This window comes from Triturus cristatus, chromosome 6 (assembly GCF_964204655.1).
Source record: "Triturus cristatus chromosome 6, aTriCri1.1, whole genome shotgun sequence".
Taxonomy (NCBI): domain Eukaryota; kingdom Metazoa; phylum Chordata; class Amphibia; order Caudata; family Salamandridae; genus Triturus; species Triturus cristatus.
In genome coordinates, this window is record NC_140589.1 from 1,073,235,158 (window position 1) to 1,073,241,157 (window position 6,000).

Below are 6,000 nucleotides of genomic sequence, written 5' to 3' on the forward strand. Positions count from 1 at the left end.
TAGTGTCCCTGCGTTTGGGGGGAGTTGTGTAGGAGAGTAAGATCTGCACTTATGTTGCCCCCACTTTTTTCTGATGTTAACACTGGTTTCTGGCTATAGTCTGGCTGGGTCCCTGCTAATCAGGGCCCCAGTCTCTCTGTTTTCGCTAAACAACTTGGAGTGCATATTAGATGCACTAGTGATTGGATACTCTGGTATCTTATGAGCCCCTAGTATATGGAACCTTAGGTACCAAGGGCATAAGTACTTCACAGGCCTAACAGGGGCTGAAACATGTATTATGCCACCCCTAGGAAGCAGACTAAATCTAACACCGCAGGCCTGCTACTGCAGCCTGGGTGAGGTAGTGTTAGCACTCCTCACTGAGATATAGGTTCCCTATATCTCACCCTACACACACATATAAGCCTATCAGTCACCCCTAAGGCAGGCCCTATCAATCCTGAGGGCAGGGTGCTTGGTTTACATGTGAGGGGGTGCCTCTGCCTGAGCAGGGCCCCTCTGCAGCCCTCAGAGTCTCTTCTCTGTGGCTGTTTGTGGATGTGGTTAAACCATATACGCTTAAGTGCATTATAACCTTGCGGTAAATACTAACTCTGGGATTGCTGCATCAAAACATGTCGTGTTTGGTGTCAAACGCTTTGGAATCATACCCCCACACCAGTAACTGGTGTGGGAGTATGACCCCATCCTTCTAGAGCGATAGACATGTACCTACTGCGGAAACACGGTAGAATCCTGAAAGAGCCCTGGCATCACAAAATGGATGCCACCAGCACAGACACAGGGCTGCCCTCCTGCTGCTGACCGAAACTCGCAGTGGAGGAGGCCCAACAATAGGCATCGTGTCACAGGGAGGTGTCACTACCTTCCAGACAGGATTTAGGGTATTGGGACTGGGTGGGTGCACTCCTAGAGTGCTTTGAAGTCCTGCACTGGGGGAGCAGTAGGCTCCTCAGTGCATATACCAGCTCAAACAGGTTCAGGGGCTACCTGCCCCTGCTCTGGTGTGAAACTGGACAAAGGGAAGTGGGTGTAGCCACCCACTCCCCTGACCCACCCATAGGTGGGATCATAGAGCTAGTCCCTTCCTTCCTTGTAGTATAAGTTAGGGAACCCTTGCCATTGCAAGTTAGATATCCCTGGATGACGCTCTGAAGAAGAATCCTGGACCTTCGACGTTCCACTACCTTTGGAACACTGAAGAATCTCCCTTGGAGTCAAGAAGTGACTCCCCTGCTTGGTAGGCACCAAAACCTTAAATTAACGGTCGCAAACTTTCCTGCTCCCGCCGGAGTCCGAAGTCCTTGCAGCCCCGGAAGGGGATTTCCTGACTTCTCCCAGGCTATCGTAAGTCCCCAGCGAAGCTGAGGAAAGTGGACCCCACGAGTGACGAGGAACAGCAATACCCGGGTACCGTGCACTATTGTCGAGTGCAATCTCTTCACGAAGTTCTACGAACCTGTGCATTGAACCACGTGTGTTCCAAGCCTCCAGCAGGATTTCCACCGAAGATCAGAGGCCTACCCCGTCCCGAGTGACCGTGGGCTCCTGTGAAGTGAATCCTCATGAGGCGTCTTCGCAATCCCTTGCCCGTTGGCTTGTGGGTCCTCTGAAGACTTTTCTACAGAACCAAAGAGCTCCCCTGTTGCTCCAGGCCTGCCCTGACTTACCCTTGCTGAGTGAGTCTCTCAGACCTTGCTGGTCTGCAATGCTGACTTTCTTCACTTTCCACGAGACTTGCTGTTGCCAAGGCTTGTTGGCTTCAATCCGGTTACCGACACCGCAGTAAGCTGCAGACTTCATGGGACATGCCGATTCTAGCTCCTGGTTGTCGTCGACACCTCTTGGACCTCGTGGCTGAACCGTCAAGACACCCATAATCACCTGAAATCACCCTACAACTGTGGGCATCCATCTTCCTGGGCCCGGGTCACTGGCAAGTGACTTTGAACACTGTCTCCTCTGCTTTCAGGTCTTCTTTCTTCAGAATCCAGCCTTCACAAGCAGCAAGTCTTCTTTGGCTCCCATTGAAAACGACGCTGCGACCTGACACCAAAAGACACCTATGCACCCGGCTTCCCTGGGTGAGGTAACTCGTGCACTCCCGTGCTCCTGTGTGTGTTGGCTCTAGAACTACTTACCCTGTAAGTGACTTGCTTGTAGACTCTCCCGAAGTACTCTAGAACTTTAAAATTCCAACCGCGACTTTCTCCATTGAAGTCCATTGGGATCTGCGACTGTGTTCTCACACTGCATGCGTCTCCCGTGGGTCCTTTACTTACCTGCCTTGGGTGGATTAGTTTGGCCTCAGCACTTCTGAGGGCCCTAGGCCTTCTCCCTCCTCAAGTCGATCTTCTTATACCTCTTTTTTAGTATATGTTCTGGTACGCCCCTAGGGCCCCAGCCATATAAGTGCTTAATTTGTTGTGAACTGTTGATTTTTGCATATGTTTTTGACTTCTAATCTCATAAAGAGATTAGTAGAGTGTGTTAGAAATAAATACATATTTATTTTATATATATATATGCCTGTGTGGTGTCCTTTCATTTGGTAATTCAAGAGATTATAAGGTAAAACAAGCTGCTTTACATTCCTCAAGAGACTTAGCCTGAAGGCTGCTCTCCACAGCTACCACTAGGATAGCTTTCTTTAAAAGGTTGTCTTAAACCTATCTACCGTAAGAGTCGGATTGGACTGGTGCAAGGCGGCCACTTTAACTAGTGACCAGCATATGCCAGGCCAACTTCTCACAGCCAGTCCGTCTCTCTCTCTCTGTCAGGCAGTCTCTCTGTCCGTCAGTCTCTCTCTCTCTCTGTCAGTCAGTCTCTCTGTCAGTCAGCCAGTCTCTCTCGTTCTCTCTCTCAGTCAGTTTCAATCTCTTTCCGTCAGCCAGTCTTTCTCTCTCTGTCAGTCTCTCTTCCCCTCAGTCAGTCTCTCTCTTTCTTTCTCAGTCAGTCTCTCTCTCATTCTCTCTGTCAGTCTCTCTCCCTCTCTCTATCAGACAGCCTCTCTCTCGTGTTTGTCAGTCTGTTAGTTTCTCTGTTAGCCAGCCTCTCTGTCAGTCAGTCTCTTCATGTGTCAGTTTGTCCATCTCTCTCTGTCAGTCAGTCAGTCACTCTCTCTGTCAGGCAATCTCTCTTTCCCTCAGTAACTCAGTCTCTTTCTTTGTCAGTCGGTGTCTCTCTGTCAAGCAGTCTCTCTCTCTCTCTGTCAGTCAGTCATTCTCTCTGTCAGTCAGTCTCTCTTTTCCCCAGTCAGTCAGTCTCTCTCTCTCTCTCTCTCTCTCTGTCAGTCTCTCTCCTAGTCAGTCAGTCAGTCTCTCTTTCTCTCTGTCAGTTAGACTCTTTCAGTCAGCCAGTCTCTCAGTCAGTCAGTATCTCTCAGTCAGTCAGTATCTCTCAGTCAATCTCTCTCTGTCAGTCTCTCTCTGTCAGTCTCTCTCTGTCAGTCTCTCTCTCTCTCTCTTAGTCAGTAAGGATCTCTCACTCAGTCAGTCTCCCTCACTCAGTCTCTCTATCAGTCAGTCTCTCTCAGTCAGACTCTCTCTGTCTGTGTCTCTCAGTCGGTCTCAGTAAGCCAGTTTCATTCAGTCAGTCTCTCTCTGTCATTTAGTCTCGGTCAGTCAGTCAGTCTCTTTCAGTCAGTCAGTCTCTTTCAGTCTCTCTCTCTGTTAGTCTCTCTCTCTCTCTCTGTCAGTCTCTCTCTGTCAGTCTCTCTCCCCATCAGTCCCCCTCTCTCTCTCTCTGTCAGTCAGTCTCTCTGTCTGTCAGTCAGTTGCTCTCTCTCTCTCTCTGTCAGTTAGTCTCTCTGTCTGTCAGTCAGTCTCTCTCTGTCTCTCTCAGTCAGTTTCAATCTCTCTCAGTCAGTCAGTCTCTCTCTCTCAGTCAGTCAGTCAGTCAGTCTCTCTCTTTCTCTCTGTCAGTCTCTCTCCCTCTCTCTCTCAGTCAGCCTCTCTCTCTTGTGTCAGTCAGTCTGTAAGACTCTCTGTCAGCCAGTCACTCTGTCAGTCAGTCTCTCTCTCTATCTCTCTCTCTCTCTCGCTCTCTCTCTCTGTCAGTTTGTCCATCTCTTTGTCAGTCTCTCTCTCTGTCAGTCAGTCTTAGTCAGTCAGTCTCTCTTCCTCAGTCAGTCAGTCTCTATCTCAATCAGTCTCACTCTCTCTGTCAGTCTCTTTCTCTGACTGTCTCTCTTTGTCAGTCAGGCTCTCTCTCTGTCAGTCTCTCTCTCTCTGTCAGTCTCTCTCTCAGTCTCTCTCTCTGTCAGTCAGTCTCTCTCTCTCTGTCAGTCAGTCACTCTCTCTGTCAGGCAATCTTTCTTTCCCTCAGTCAGTCAGTCTCTTTCTCTGTCGGTCAATGTCTCTCTGTCAGACAGTATCTCTCTGTCAGTTAGTCTCTCTCTGTCAGTTTGTCCATCTCTCTATCAGTCAGTCTCTCTGTCAGTCAGTATAAGTCAGTCAGTCTGTCTCTCTCTCTGTCAGTCAGTCTCAGTCAGTCAGTCTCTCTTTCACAGTCAGTCAGTCTCTCTCTCTCTGTCAGTCTCTCTCTCTGCCAGGTCAGTCTCTTTCTCTCTGACTGTCTCTCATTGTCATTCAGTCACTCTCTCTGTCTGTCAATCTCTCTTTCCCTCAGTCAGTCAGTCTCTCTCTCTCTCTTTCTCTCTGTCAGTCAGTCTCTTTCCTGATCAGTCAGTCTCTCTTTCTCTCTGTCATATAGACTCTTTCAGTCAATCTCACTCTGTCAGTTAGTTTCACTCAGTCAGTTTCTCTCTGTCTTAGTCAGTAAGGCTCTCTCAGTCAGTCAGTCTCTCTCTCTCAATCAGTCAGTCTCCCTCACTTAGTCTCTCTGTCAGTCAGTCTCTCTCAGTCAGTCTCTCTCTGTCCGTGTCTCTCAGTCGGTCTCAGTCAGTCAGTTTCATTCAGTCAGTCTCTCTCTGTCTTTCAGTCTCAGTCAGTCAGTCTCTTTCAGTCTCTCTCCCTGTCAGTCTCTCTCTGTCAGTCCATCTCTCTCTGTCAGTCAGTCTCTCTGTCAGTTAGTCTCAGTCAGTCAGTCAGTCTCTCTCTGTCATTCAGTCTCAGTCAGTCCGTCTCTCTTTCTCATTCAGTCTCTCTCTCTGTCAGTCTCTCGCTGTCAGTCTCTTTTTCTCTGACTGTCACTCTTTGTCAGTCAGTCTCTCTCTCTCTCTGTCAGTCTCTCTGTCAGTCTCTCTCTCTCTCTCTCTCTCAGTCTCTCTCTCTGTCAGTCAGTCTCTCTCTCTCTCTCTCTTTCAGTCAGTCAGTCACTCACTCTCTCTGTCAGGCAATCTCTCTTTCCATCAGTCTCTTTCTCTGTCAGTCAGTGTCTCTGTCAGTCAGTCTCTCTCTCTCTCTGTCAGTCAGTCACTCTCTCTGTCAGTCTCTCTTTCCCTCAGTCAGTCAGTCTCTCTCTCTCTCTCTCTCTCTCTGTTAGTCTCTCTCCTAGTCAGTCAGTCTCTCTTTCTCTCTGTCAGTTAGACTCTTTCCGTCAGTCTCTCTCTGTCAGTTAGTTTCTCTCAGTCAGTCTCTGAGTCAGTCAGCCTCCCTCACTCAGTCAGTCAGTCTCCCTCACTCAGTCTCTCTATCAGTCAGTCTCTCAGTCGCTCTCAGTCAGTCAGTTTAATTCAGTCAGTCTCTCTCTGTCATTCAGTCTCAGTCTCTGTCAGTCTCTCTCTCTCTCTCTGTCAGTCTCTCTTTCTCTGTCAGTCTCTCTCTCTGTGTCAGTCTTTGTCAGTCAGTCTCTCTCTCTGTCACTCAGTCTCTCTCTCCGTCAGTCTCTCTCTCTCTCTGTCAGTCTCTCTTCCAGTCAGTCAGTCTCTCTCGTTCTCTCTGTCAGTCAGTTTCAATCTCTTTCAGTCAGCCAGTCTTTCTCTCTCTCTGTCAGTCTCTCTTCCCCTCAATCAGACTCTCTCTCTCTCTGTCAGTCAGTCTCTCTCTCATTCTTTCTGTCAGTCTCTCTCCCTCTCTATCTCAGTCAGCCTCTCTC